General features: G+C 34.3%; 1 long non-coding RNA gene across 1 annotated transcript; it reads right to left on the bottom strand.

The window, feature by feature from the left end:
* Nucleotides 1–8,685: 8,685 nt before the first annotated feature.
* LOC141484782 (uncharacterized) lies at nt 8,686–11,623 on the bottom strand. The gene is made up of 2 exons (XR_012466796.1): nt 11,507–11,623; nt 8,686–11,435 (listed from the first exon to the last, which is right to left on the bottom strand). It is a non-coding gene; the product is annotated as an uncharacterized lncRNA (long non-coding RNA).
* Between the last annotated feature and the right edge of the window lie 3,887 nt (nt 11,624–15,510).

Genomic DNA, 15,510 nt, shown 5'->3' with positions numbered 1-15,510 from the left:
AAATATAATGGTGTCATCTGCATATCTAATGAAGCTGGCAGGAGATTCGATATTATACATGTCATTCGTGTAGAATAAAAATAAAATTGGACCCAAATCAGAGCCTTGGGGAATGCCCATAGAGATATTTCGATATGCAGATTTAGTGGAAGATATACTAACAAATTGTTTTCTATGTGTCAAGAAACTTCGTATCCAGTCGAGTAAAACTCCACGAATACCATATTTTGCACAATTTAGACAAGAGTACCTCATGCTGAACGCAGTCAAATGCCCTGCTGAGATCACGGAAGATCCCAACAGGGCACTCACCTGATTCGATTGCTTTGATCAATTTTTCATAAAATGACAACACCGCACTCTGAGTTGAGTGTCCTGGCAGGAAACCATGTTGGTTATCTGAGAAGATGCTATGACTTAATGCAAAATTCATAAGTCTTTGGAGAAAAGAATATTCAAAAACCTTAGAAAAGCAGGATGTGACAGTAATGGGCCTATAATTTTTAAGATTTGCTGGATTTTGCTTTTTGTATAGTGGGATGACTGCCGATTTTCAATAAAGATGGAAAACATCCACAAGTGAAATAAAGATTAACTAGATAAAATAGAGGCGAAATAATGTGACGTAACACCTTCTTCAAAATAAATGACGGAATCTCATCTGGCCCCGACGAGGCTTTATTCTTCAATTTATTCGACATCAACTGTAATAATTCAGGTTCTGAAAAGGGTGCTAGAAACAGGGACTCATTGAAACCCATTATTTCAGGTTCAGGAAGTTGAGCTGTCCTTTGAGGCCTATGTTCACTGAGAAGTTTGATTGGCATATTTATGAAAATTATTACACAATGTGTAATGAAGAAGTTGTTTTCTATTCACTATATCAAAATTATAAATGATTTCATCATTGACTTATACCTTCTTATATTTTTATATATTCTTGTAACATTATTTCCTGGCAAAGGTTGTGAAAAAAGTTGACCGCCGAATTTCAACTGTTAAAAAAGTAATTGTAGAACAATAAAATCACGTTTCAAAAACAAATTTAAGAGGATTTTCTCAATATAGATTAAAATAATTCAAGAATGATTATACACTATAATTCTTTGAATAATGTGAAAAATTTGGTCCATCATTTGAATCAAATTCGCGTGTTCGGCGATTTTCTGCTATCGAAAACAATGGATCAATGGATCAAATTTTGCCATGGCTCATGCCATGCAATTTTTTTGGAGCGTGTAGCAGCAAAGTTCGTTCCGAAATTATTGAATTTTGAGCAAAAAACCATCGTATGAGCATAACCATTGCATGAGTATTGCTCAGGAATTGTTGAATGACGTCAACCAAAGTCCAATCGTCCCAATGGAAGAACCAGGAGAGCCAAGATGGGGCGCAAAATAGAAATTGATAAATTAATAAATATTTTTGATAAAAATGAAAATTCACCTTATTTTTTGAACAGAGTGAGTGGTACATAGAAAAATAACAACTTTGATAGCTGCTTCAAGTGCTAAACATAATAGATCCAATAAAATGGAAAAAATATAGTTCCAGTACAGTATAAACTCAAAAATGGATTGGAAAACACATTTCATAAGAACTAACGGCAACATAAAGTAACAATTCAGAATGGTTCGCTATCATAAAACAATTATATCAGACTAGTTGTTGCCCGCGGCTTCGCCCACGTACAATTTCGTATGTCACATTAAGCTTCGTGACAGACCATTTTGAACAAATAGTTACAATATTTGTTTTTAACCGGAAACTTCAGGTTTCCAACTTCAAAACGGACTAAATTCAATACAATCTTTGAACCACTATTTTCCCCCTTGGGGTGGAAATTCCTGATTTTGTTATCTTGTTGCTTATTTACGCTATACAAAGAACCTACCTGCATATTTTAAGATTCTAGGTTCAGTGTCTTCGGCTGTACGTTAATATAAAAACGGGCAACAGCTAGTAATTTATATTTTTGCTTTAAAAATACAGTAACTAATAAAATATGCCAACTGCACTAAGTAATGAATAGCTTCGAGAATAAACGCCGTTTCCCAATTGAAAGAATTCTTAAACAGTGAAGTTCGAGGTATACTGAGTTGAACCTCAAAACGATGAGCAGCCACAGTTCGTCGTGTATTTCTGATGTGTACCGCTCTTGGTGGAATCAAATGTGCCAAGTCACTTGAATACTTCCCGTGAAAGTACCTATAGAAGAGAGACAAATCTCCAACCTTTTTTCGACGTTCCAGACTATAAAGGTCGCAAGTGATGATCGCGTCTCCAATCAGGCGGATAGCTCTTTTCTGGTTGGAATCCAGCAGCTTCAGGGTATGTTTGGGGGCGGAGTTCCATACATGAGAACAATACTCCAAAGAAGGCATGATTAGAGCTTCATAAAGTATTAAAAGTTGCTGAGGTGTATACAGTTTTCTGTTTCGGAAAAGTGTTCCAAGCTTTTGAGAAGCAGCCTTTGCAATTCCAGTGACATGATTGTGCCAAGACATATTGTGAATGTGGAATTGTCCGACCTGACATTATTATAACCGGTTCGCAAAAAACCGATGCCTAGGTTTTTGTGGCATTGAATTGAACCTAATTACTTTACCCCATTTCTAAATTACTTCTAGATCCTTATTAAGATATTCAACCTCCTGCTGCCGGTGAAGATGTGCATCCGCAGCCGATGTCCTGGGATTCAAATGTAATGACGAGACGAGTGTGCTGTCGTCAGCAAAGCAATATATTGGATTCTTGGTTGTTTCCAATAAGATGTTGATATACAATAGACAGGTTGGAGACAATATGGATCCCTGGGAAATACCAGTGTTGATGGTGAAAGTATTCGAGAGATATCCATCGACAGCCACTTTCAGGGAACGTTATTTTAGGAAGCTGGAGTCATACACAAAAATGATCCGACAAGCCATACCATCGAAGTTTGACCAGCAAACCCTCATTCCACACACGGTCAAAGGTCTTAGAAATATCAAGCGCAACAACCCTTTACCCTCCATATATATATATCGATTGCGTTATTCCAAATATGGGTGACATACGATAGAAGGTCGCCTGTTGATCTTTGTTTCCGAAAGCCATATTGATGATCGCTCAAGATGTTGAAGCCTTCCAAATATTTGAGGATATGGTGGTTTACGGCTTTCTCCATGATTTTTTATATCGACTGGTCTATAGTTATGCAGAAGAGGTCTCTTGTCATTTTTGGGAATGGGATGAACGCAAGCAATCTTCCAACAAGAAGAAAAACTCCTATCTTGTAAGACAGGTTGCGTTTATTTGCGCACTTTTCAAGTACAATGACGGGCACTTCATTAGGACCAGACGCCTTGTTGATATTGAGCTGTTTCAAATTCGCCTGACTAGACGCTGTTGAAAAGAAATTTCTGGCATTGTGGATTCTAGTGTGAGAATAGTAGTTGGTGCCTTTCCCAGAAAATCGACTGTGGAGTGTGACGCAAATTGTTTAACTAGTAGAATTGCTTTTTCTATGGCTGTTGTTGCAATTGAACCATCCGCTTGTGTTAGTGGTGGAATTGTGGATTTTGTAAATTTCTGATTAACAGCTTTAGCTACCAACCAGAAGGATCTATACCCATTAGGATTGGCAAGCAGTCTATCCTTAATTCTCTGATAATGAACTTCTTTGCTTTTATATATTCTTAGTTTGCAGCTGTTGCGAGCATTAACAAACTTAGTTCGGTTTTCGACACTGTGTGATCTGATAAGTGTTACGTAGTTGATTAGTTGGCTTGTAAATGGCTTAATGTTGTGACGTGTGAACGGTTTTCCAATGCGATCTGAAACTTTGTTTGTGAAAGGCATGTAGACTGTGCCGACCACTGGCGGCTGGATCGTGGTCGAAATTGGAGTATGTCGTCATCTGGGATATAAAGTACGTTTGATTTCTTGCGGTGTTAACCCATTGGCCAGTATAGCTTGATGTGGCTCTCAAATCCCGATGTCACGACCAAAAAGGTTTTTCATTATAGCACGTATTTTCCTTGATGGTGGTTTGAGTTCTTATTGAGATACAGATCAGTTTGAGTAGGTTTGCGATGAACTGTGTGGCCCAGTTTTCCGTCAGTTTTTCAGTTGACCATTACATACAAAAATGGTATTTTTCTGTTTCTATGGTAAAGTGGAGGATGAATGGAGTTTTTGCGGCATAGAAACTATTCTAAGGCTTGTTTCTCCTGATTCCAAATAACCAAAGTGTCATTAACATAGCGAAACCAACAGGTATATTTCAATGGAGCGGTGCTGAGCGCTTTCTTGTCGAAATCTTCCAAGTAAAAGTTTGCAATCACAGGGATGATAATACTTCCCATAACGACTTCCATCGATTTTTTATAGAAACATCTATTCCATTGAAATATGTAAGAGACCATCACAGCTCAAAAAGAGCTGTGATGGCCCCTGAGAAAATTTATTTTATCTGCTCCAACATCTTTTTGGCTGGTAGGTACTATAGTGAAGAGAGAAACGACATCAAAACTTTTGTTTGATTATCCGTTTCCTACAGTAGGTTCGTTAGTTATTTCGCACAACAATTGGTGAACCAATGGCGTTTACAATTGGACGAAGTCAAAGGTTTGTCTTGTGACTTTTAGGAAAGCCGTAGGTGGTAAGGATTCACATTTTCGAAGTCAGAATTGAAGACTATTCGACGAGTTGAATGTAGGATCATGCTTGAGTATCTTGTAGGTTGCTAGATCACAAAGATAGTCATTAGTGTTCAAAACTGCCGTATTGCCTTTATCCACAGAAAGTTCAGGTGTTGTTTCATTTTCTGGTCTTCCACCACCTGCATTTTTTACTTGTGATGCACTGTTAGGAACCTTTGGGTAGTAATGAATATTACTGGAGTTTTATCCCAACATGGTACATACAATGTTATCCTCATTTATACCATAGATATTTCTGCTAGGTACCTGCGTCTAAATTTTCTTGAAAAAATTTTACTATGTTGCCTGAAACGAGGGCTGCTTTTGTAAAAAAAACGGTAGAAACCGTTAATATCGATGTTTGTGTGACGGTACAGCGTTGCATAATCTACGTGATGATATGAATTGAGAGGCATAGATGTGAATGGGATGACACTGACACAAAATATTATTTTAAGTTAATAATGCAAATGCATAGCATCAAAGTATTCGAGGAGCCGCGCATTGGATAATAGTTTAGATCTTTGGAAACATAGCTCCCTTCCTCAGATTATATTATTATAACAAACATCTAATAAGACCTATGTTAACGTACGGAACCATTGCATGGAGACTGAAAATACTAGAAGCAACGGCCATCCAAAAATTATATCAAATACAGCGATTGGCTTGTTTAAACAACATAGGAACCATGAGAACAACACCAACCGCGACAATGGAAATAATTACTGGTCTTGCCCCTCTGGACATGTACGTTAAGGAGGTTTCGTTAATGGCCATGTTATGATTGCGCACGGCTGATGTGAACCTCGAAGTAGGAATGGGTCAATTGAGGCTGGGCCTATGGCGAGAAGCGCTTACTGCGCAACCTCTGCTGCAGGCAACCAGCGATGCAATTGAATTCAGATTTATGTTTAATAAACCCTACAAAATACAAATAAAACAGAACACAGAGTCAGATGCTACAAATGCAATACGCATATATACAGACGGCTCAAGAACCAAAGAGGGCTCAGAATGTGGAGTGAACCCCAGATCACTATGCCTAAGGATTGAGTGGGGCATGGGAAAAAATACCAGCGTGGCTCAAATAGAACTGGCTGATATCTCATCGCCACAAAAGAAAAAGAAAGGAATTTCTGGCAGAAACATAACAATCTGCACTGATAGCAGACAAGCCCTATAAGCCTTGAACAGACAACGTTCACAGGGCTAGTACTACAGTGCCACCAAGATTCAGCCAAAGCCTCGGTAGATAATAACATTATCCTGAGGTGAATTAAAGGCCACGACAGAAAGGCCACGCATTGCCGACTCTTTAGCCAATGAAGCGGTTGGACTAAGAAGATGACTTCGACTAGCTAAACGTCACACCCATGCTCAATCCCTAAAGAGATGGGATGAAATCAAAGGATGCAATCTTGCCAGGATCACCCTGGGCGACCCTGGGAAGCTGGCGCCGAAGAAATATCTGGCGATGACCAGGAAAAATCTACGCTTAACAGTAGGATTTCTGACTGGCCACTGTCAACTAAGGAAACACATACATAATATGGGGCTAGTGTACACACCTCTATGCAGGATGTGTGAACAGGAAGATGAAACTGTCAGGCATGTCCTAAGCGAGTGTTCGGAGTTACTGCCAATAAGAGGAGATGTCTCCCAGTGACCTGTCCACCTTCCTAGAAAGGACAGGGTGGACGATGACCTGGGAGGACAACTCCTTGGGAGGATGTACAATGGGTCACATGTGGCCCAAGTACTGTGGGCCTACACACCCTCCCTACTCTACAGATACAGAACAAACATCTTTTTCATTCCAAGTTGGCTCATTTTGAACCTTTCTAGGTGACAACTGATTCTAAGCAATAAATCATTTATGTGGTACTTCCAATTACTGGCAAAATGCAGCTAAGATGGGTCTTGAGATTTTTCTATAGATCATGAACGTACTCTGAATCAAGTGACCTGTCAAACATAAAGTTTCATCTTTCGGTTAGTTAACCGCACGATGAGGTTGAGGATATAATATCGAGATCTAGTTATGGATCGTTTGATTGAGCTTCTCGATCAGAGATCATATTGAAGAGAAGTAATTCTGGTCTTTCTCATGCCCAGCAAAGTTATCAAAGGTATCCAGATATCGCACTAAAAAGTGTGGCTCTGATTCAAGTATTTTCTATTGCATGGCATTGTTTGTAAAAGTTGTATTTTATACAACTGAATATTCTTCATATCTCTCTGTACATAAGTATACTGAGAAATACCGTCGACCACGTCATGCATCACCTACAAATGTTGGATGGGTATTTCGTCACTTGTATATAGTAAAATATTGTTCAGTAACAAAGTATTACGGGACCAAATAAACATCAAAACAAATTTGTATAAAAGTCTCGATTTTGTTAACTTGTTTGACTGTATCAGCATCAATATGTCAATTGATATAATGAAACATTGCAATTCACTATCGAAATAGAAAATAATCACACCCTTCCTTTTCTTATACTTTGGAAGAACTTTATAGGGATACTTTTTAATTAAATTATTTTTTTTATTGCTAAGGATTTGGAACTCAATTCTTCTTTATACAAATGTGCCAGAACCCGTTGTTTTACTTGTTTTCTTGTTGAGTGACTAATTGTAGTGTTTAGTATTTAGTGTTTTTATTTATATGAGTGCTTTGTCCACAAGAATTTCATGGGAAAGAAAGTTTTTGGCTTTCTACTACTCCATCTTGATACAAAAAAAAGGATGAGGGAATCTTCCAAAGAAAGGAAGGAAGTAATCAATTTGAAAATAAGTAACTCTATACATGGATGTGTAGATCATGCAAAAAAGTAACTTTCAGATACAAATTGAAAGAAAGTCCTCCTGAAACAGCTACTTTCATATAAACATTGAATTACACGAAAGAAAAATTTTTTTTCGAAACAAATACTTCTATATGAATACTGAATACAGAAGATACTTTTCTCTACTCAGTTTGTATTTCAAACATTCGTTGTGGAATAACAATCAGATATCATTCACATGAGTTCTACTTTAAATGAATGGTAACAAATTGCACTTACATGGAACACTGTCATCCTCACTGGTATACAGTGAGGATGTTCTATATGAACACAGTGCCAGTTTTGATTCTAGAAACTTTTGTCATTTGAACTTTTTGATGCACATGTTTTCGACTATTTCATTATGAAAATTAAGATTTATACGATAAAAATGAAATTCCGGATTTTTTGAAAAATCATCAAAATATCAAACTTCAACCCCCTGTAGAATCCAAACGCCGGCATTCAGAGAAATGGTTCAGTTTGAATGGGCTAAATCATAATGAAATTTCAGCAATTTTCACCAAAAGCAGTTTTCCTTAAGATTAGTGTGGGGTCCTTTACGAAAGCTACTATCTCATCGATGAAAAGTACTCTTGTTATCAATGGACATTTCGTTATATATTCTTTTTCTATTATATGATACCTTTCTAGAATGTTCTTTCAGTTCTAGTGTCCGACCGAAAGTTCGGTTTCGGTCGAGTTTCGGCAAAAAAACGGGTTTCGGTTTAGTTTCGATTTCAGCGGCAAACCTGCCGAAACTACGACCGAAACCGAAACTGCATTCGGGAGTTCCCGCGCTGTGATCGGTAATGTTCGGCGCGTTGAATTTCCTACAAGCGACGAAGACATTTTGCCGCGTCCACGTGCCTAATCATGTCGTGACTCGTGACTCACTTTGTTTATTAGATAAACATTAAGTACATATTGTGATATTAGGTAACAACTTAAATAAGTTATTTTATGTTTAATATTTTTGGAAAACCATCAATAATTAAAGAAAAAATTCTACACCTGCTCAAATAAACACCTCACCTATTTCAAGTATTTTTAAGTGCAATTAATATTTTTTCTCAAATAAGGGTTTGTTATATTGATTATCAATAAGTAAAAATGTCGAAGACTGCATAACGTCGTGATTTAAAGATAAAAAAATAAAGACAGACTGATTATAATAACGTTTTCTTTATTTTTCCCTCAAAACATAATCCTTGTAAGGGAGTTTCGGTTTCGGCCGAAGCTGAGACCGTTGCCGAAATTCGTTTTCGGTGGTAAAAACCAGTTTCGGTCGGACACTATTCGGTTCAGGTGGTTTCAATTTTCTATTTTTATTGGCTTGATTTTGAAACCTCTCCTTGTATTTCATTTTTCATTCTGGCGTTTTTGGTATTTCCCTTATTTGGAAATTCAAGCCAATACTTTATCTGCTTGCAAATCTATTGATTTTCAATAGAGCTTATATGATGGTGAACAATCTAAAATGTGATTTAAGTTATGATGCTTTACAGCTGCATTTCTTCCAACCACCAGAAAAATCTTCATAACATTTCGTTAATAACTTGAGATCTCTGTAATTCCATTTCCTCCAGGGTGACATGGAGGAAATGGAATTTAATTGTGACCCCTCTCTCATTTGCCCATTCATGAAATTCTCCCAATGCAAATACTTTTTCACAATTAGTTACTATATTTTTTATTTTATTTATAAATGGTAAATTAGTTAAATATTGTTTTACAGATTTACTATTTTCCGTCACTGCTTTTGCTGAGATATTTCTTGGTTGCCTCTAAATGACAATGATGGATTTGGTTGTTTTATTCAGTCAGACTTCTTTTGGATTTCAGCAAAATCAACACGTATGGTTTCATAGGAATTTTCAGAAAATTTAGTGATATGATTAAATTTAGGTTTTGGTAAGTATTTTAATTTTGTTAGTTGGCACGTCTTACAAGTTTTTGTGTAATATTTGATATCCTCAGTCATATTTTCCAACATAAATATAGCTTTAACTTTGTAATAGGTTTTATAATACTCATCATGATCTCCTGAAGTAGCATTATCATGATACAATTTTAGAATTTCATTTATCATTTGCTTGCTTTTAACTTGATATCTGCCATCTTCCATTTTTTTCCGAATCTTGAATAACCAAATTACACCAAAATGAGTCTTGAATATTGTTGGGAGTTTCAATACATAATCTTGATATTGCTTCAGCATCTTTCAGTTCTTTTCCATTTTTATGATTGTCCTCCATATCGAAACTTCTCAAAAATATTTGTCATCTTGCATCTATCTCTAAAGTCACCAGTGGATAAAAGTTGGGTCAAAGCACGGCGGTTGGTATGAACTTTGAAGTTTTTTCCTTCTAGATAGGTGCAAAAATGTTTCACTGCTTTTACCACCGCCAAGCTTTCCTTCTCTGTTACTGAATAATAATTTCACATTTTAAAAATCTTTAAGAGTAATAGCCGATGGCTTTCAGTGGTCTATTCTTTATTTCTTTTGGATCTCTTTGATAGAGAATTGCCCCACAGCCATAATATGAAGCATCAGTAGATAATTCATATTTCAAACTAGGATGTGGGACTCGTAAAATCGGTTCTGATGTTATGATTTTTTTCAACTTCTCAAATGAATTTTCATATTCTTGAGTCCAGATAAATTTTTTGTTTTTACATTTTAGTTCTTCCAAAAGACGTGGAATTTTGCTAAAATTTTATTGATATAAAGCTTCTAAAACGATTGTTAAGGCCATTAAAACATTGTAATGACTTGATGTCATAAGGTCTTTTCATATTTTTCACCTTTTCAGTGATTTTATTCTTCATCTTCTTTGTATTTCAATCGATTTCTCTACCTAGAAAACTCACTTGTACACAAAATGAAAATTTCTTTTGAAGTTCATGTTGAAGTTATTTTCATTGAATTTTCTTAAAATTTTAGAGTAGTATTTTCACATTCCTCCAAAATAAAATTCCCACAAATAATATCATCGATATATATTACCACATTTCCGTCCAACAAATCACCAAGAACACTTGAATTCTTCCATCCAAATGGTAACTTTAGAAATTCATAATGCCCCTCTTCCCTTACAAATGCTGTAAACTTTCGGGTACTTTCTGTAATGCTCACATTCGAAATTCCATTATTCAAATATATTTTAGTAAAATATTTACTACCATGAAATTTTTCAATACAATCATTAATCAATGGAAATGAAAATGGATCTAATTCAGTTTCAATATTGATTTGTCAAAAATCGATACACAATCTATTTCCATCCTTCTTTGTTTTAATAACACAAGGTGAGGCATATGATGAAGTGGATTTTTTAATGATACCATTATTCAGCATGTCTTTAATTTTATTCTCAATCCAATCTTGTTTCTTAAAAGTAAATATATATGGTGTCAATTATATAACTTTCGAGTTTTCTCTCAAAGTAAAATATGTTTCATAGTTAGGAGAACAAAATGATGAATTCATAAATTGAGGAAACAATTCTTTCAAATTCTCTCTGGAAAATGTTTCCCTCTTGAAATGAAAAGTTTGTCCAATAATATATCGAATAACAAATTTTCCACAATAATAGGATCAATTTGAATGTCCTTCTCTAATTTTCAAATCAAATTTTCAACGTCAAACGTCACCATGAAAGAATTTTTCCATTTTTCCCAAGAAAATGATTTGAATTCACTGAAATTTTTATTCATACCAACGAAGAAAAATACAGGATAAGTTGAATCTTAAATGATGTATTTTCTGTTCGTCTGAAGTCCATTTGTTGGACACGACCATGAATTTATATTGTTTTATCCATGTTGAATGGGTTTATTTTAATATTGGAATTGTCTGTCACCAATGACAGTCATTTTGACATCATATGGTTGAGTTCTTCTCTTCCAATAACTAATTTGGCCTCCAGGTCTCCCCTTTCTCCACTGCTTAAATCATAATTGATCTGAAGTATTTCGTTTGACTTTTACAGAAACAAGAGGATGAATTCCTAACTTATGACTTAACTGGTCAACATTTAACATTTAACAACATTATATATATATATATATATATATATATATATATATATATATATATATATATATGGGAAATTTTTTTTTCGAAAAGTTTCAATGAAGTTTAACTTCGGCACTTGTTTATGTTTGTGCTTTGAATTTAACTTAAAATGATGCGGTCAACTGCGACCTACTGACGTTCAGTGTTTGTCAAATTCAACTTTTTTTTTTTTTAATTGAAAAAGTGCATTTCTAGATCGAATTTAACAAAAAGTTACTTGAAAAAGTTGTGTCTACGGCAATTTTATATCCATATGCCAAATTTTATGCAACTAGGATAAAGTTAACGTTTTGCTCATTTTTGACAGATATCCCCTTCATTTTAAAAAACAAGTTCGGTTAATTGTCATCAATTCATGTATACATAACAAACTCATCAGGGAGTTTAACTTTTCTGATACATTTTTACTTATACGGACATTTTTAGAGAAAAATTAAAAATTTGCTATAAAAATTTCAACATGACTGGTGCAAAGTTTCAATCACTTGGCTATTTTCTTAAACAAACCTTTGATTTCGAAAAAGCAGAGGCAACTAAAAAAAATTGCAAATAATTTCGATATAACTTATTATAATAAATTTTAAACAATAATAATATTATAGAAAATACAAATGGGTACAAAAAATTACTTATTGATCTAAATGAGGTTATCAAACACTTATAGCCTACATTTCAGTATGTCGTCCTCCACGTTCAATACAAATTATGGTCCTTCTAATGACATCTGTAACTGCATTTTTAATAAATTGGGGATTTACATTTGCAAAGCACTCGCGAATGGTATTTTCCAGATGTTGTATGTCAGTAAATGGTCTACTTCGGTACACTTTTTGTTTCAGGTAACCCCACAAGATAAAGTCTAAAGGAGTCAAGTAGGGTGATCTAGGTGGCCAATAATGTTCCCAGTTACGTCCAATACGTTTGCCTCTGAACATTTGCTGGAGGGACTGTTTTACAGCAACCGTGTGGTGTATTGGTGCGCCATCAAGCTGATACCATAGGTCGTATTGAATATTTAAAGGCATATTATCTAAAACTTCACTAACCTCATTATTTAAAAGGTTGAGATAACCAACGGATGATAAATTTTCCCTAGAGAAAAATGGCCCAATTATTTGCTCGTTAAGTATCCCACACTATACATTAGTTTTAAAGGAATACTGATCACCACATTCAACTGTGAAATTGGGATTTTCTTGGGCCCACCATCGGCAATTTTGAGAACTTACCGTACCATTTGAAGAGAACATTGCCTCATCTGTCCATAAAATTTTATATGGAAACTTTACATTTTCTTCTCTCTCTCTCCTTGAAACCAGAATGAAAACCCCAAACGAACATCAAAATCTCGTTCATTTAATGTGTTGATAAATTTTGGCTTGTAAGGCCAAAATGTATTCTTTGATAAAAATTTTCTAACACTTTCTCTCTTGTAATCGGTATTTTTTATAATATCGGTTATGCTCGTTTGCCTGTGTTCAATAACTTTTAAACAAATGTTAAGTTGGGCCTCCTCATCATATTTAATTGGAGTGTGCTTTTTCTTAAATTGATTTGCCACGGATCCTGGTTCTCTGAATTTCGATATTATCCTTGACACAGTAATATGTTGAACATTTTTTCCTGGATGTCGTTCATTAAAAATGTTAGATACTTGCCGGTATGGTGTATTCTTACCACATATTAAAACTATTTCTATTCTTTCCTGAGGAGACAACATTATTGCAACAATAACTGTTAAAAATTCGACAAGTAAATCAACAACTTGACACTATCATAGCATGCATTTTGTTTGTCAAGACCTACTTAAAAATTTTATTCAACGTGATTAAGCATCCTTACCGCCCTAGTTAGTGTTTATAAATAATCTGTAAATACTGAATATTGAAATTTTAATGAAATTTCAACTCTAGTAATTTTATTAATACTTATTGCAGTTTTTGAGTTGTGTCTGTTTTTTCAAAATTGAAGGTACTGACGTTTGTTTAAGAAAATAGCCAAGTGATTGAAACTTTGCACCAGTCATGTTAAAATTTTTATAGCACATTTTTAATTTCTCTCTAAAAATGTCCGTATAAGTAAAAATGTATCAGAAAAGTTAAACTCCATGATGAGTTTGTTATGTATACATGAATTAATGACAATTAACCGAACTTGTTTTTTGAAATAAAGGGGATATCTGTCAAAAATAAGCAAACTGTTAACTTTATCCTAGTTGCTGAAATTTGGCATATGGATATAAAATTGCCGTAGACACAACTTTTTCAAGTAACTTTTTGTTAAATTCGATCAAGAAATGCACTTTTTCAAATTTTTTCAAAAAAAAAAGTTGAATTTGGCAAACACTGAACGTCAGTGGGTCGCAGTTGGCTGCATCATTTCAAGTTAAATTTGAAGCACAAACAAGTGCCGAAGTTAAACTTCATTGAAACTTTTTGAAAAAAGAGTTTCCCATATGGTGCGCACTTTAATGGTGACACTGTATATATATCACAAAACGTTTTTGAAGCTTTATAACTTCTATTTATTATATGCGAGCGCTTTCGATAGCTGGATGTGCTATCATCTTCTTGGCTCTACTCAAACTGAACGTTTCACCTGCCCCCTCCCGGGTTGAGTGCCCTGAAGTAAAAGCTTCGCCCCGCAACTAGTTTGCGAGAAAAACCTAATACTCCACTCCATCCACCCCCGTTCTCCGAGCGGTCCTCAACTACTCAAACTGTCAGTTTGAGTAGAGCCTAGATGATGACAGTACGACCAGCTGTCAAAAGCGCTTGCAGATAATTAAATAGAAGTTATAAAGCTTCAAATCCTTTTTGTGACGTACATTTAATATTGAAATACTGAAAATAAAGGAAAATTTGTTGCATCATTCAAAAAAATATATATGTATATATATATATATATATATATATATATATATATATATATATATATATATATATATATATATAATTGATAGTGTAAAGACCGTATGTATGTATAGAATAGTAGTTTTTCGGGGATTCGGTCTGATTAGAATAAATATTTACTCTTTTTAGCTGCCCGAGCTTTCGCTAATGTTTATTAGCTTTATCGAGGGCTGTAATATAAAAAGGACATGATAAATATAGATATATAAAACATAATAACGGATAAAACAGAATACCTGTGCTATTTGAGAATATTCAATTTGAAAATTTCAATTTTGAAAGAAGTCTTCAACATCAAAATGACAACTTTTTGACATTGAATAATGTGAAATACTTTTTCAAATTTTTATTATCGTTCATTATGGGGATTTATACTGTGTTACTATTACAGGATGTATTCAGATTTATATTTTTTGTTAGTAAAAATGAATAAATTTTGCTGAGGTTGTCGATGTCTGTCTTTTTGTTGATATTGTTTTCTTTAATTTTGATCTCAGTAATAATAATAGTAACACAGTATAAATCCCCATAATGAACGATAATAAAAATTTGAAAAAGTATTTCACTTTATTCAATGTCAAAAAGTTGTCATTTTGATGTTGAAGACTTCTTTCAAAATTGAAATTTTCAAATTGAATATTCTCAAATAGCACAGGTATTCTGTTTTATCCGTTATTATGTTTTATATATCTATATTTATCATGTCCTTTTTATATTACAGCCCTCGATAAAGCTAATAAACATTAGCGAAAGCTCGGGCAGCTAAAAAGAGTAAATATTTATTCTAATCAGACCGAATCCTTGAAAAACTACTATTCTATATATATATATATATATATATATATATATATATATATATATATATATATATATATATATATATATATATTATCTTTAATTACCATTTTATGCTAAGTTCTTACACCATTGGTAGAATCAATATTTTTTCTCTCACCAAAACAAATTTTAGAGTTTCCCATTTTCAATAAAAGTAACTA

Source organism: Leptinotarsa decemlineata, unplaced genomic scaffold (assembly GCF_025532065.1).
Source record: "Leptinotarsa decemlineata unplaced genomic scaffold, Ldec_3_MD MMD2_tig00026294_RagTag_RagTag, whole genome shotgun sequence".
In the NCBI taxonomy this organism is placed as follows: domain Eukaryota; kingdom Metazoa; phylum Arthropoda; class Insecta; order Coleoptera; family Chrysomelidae; genus Leptinotarsa; species Leptinotarsa decemlineata.
This window is presented reverse-complemented; position numbering and strand designations above follow the sequence as displayed.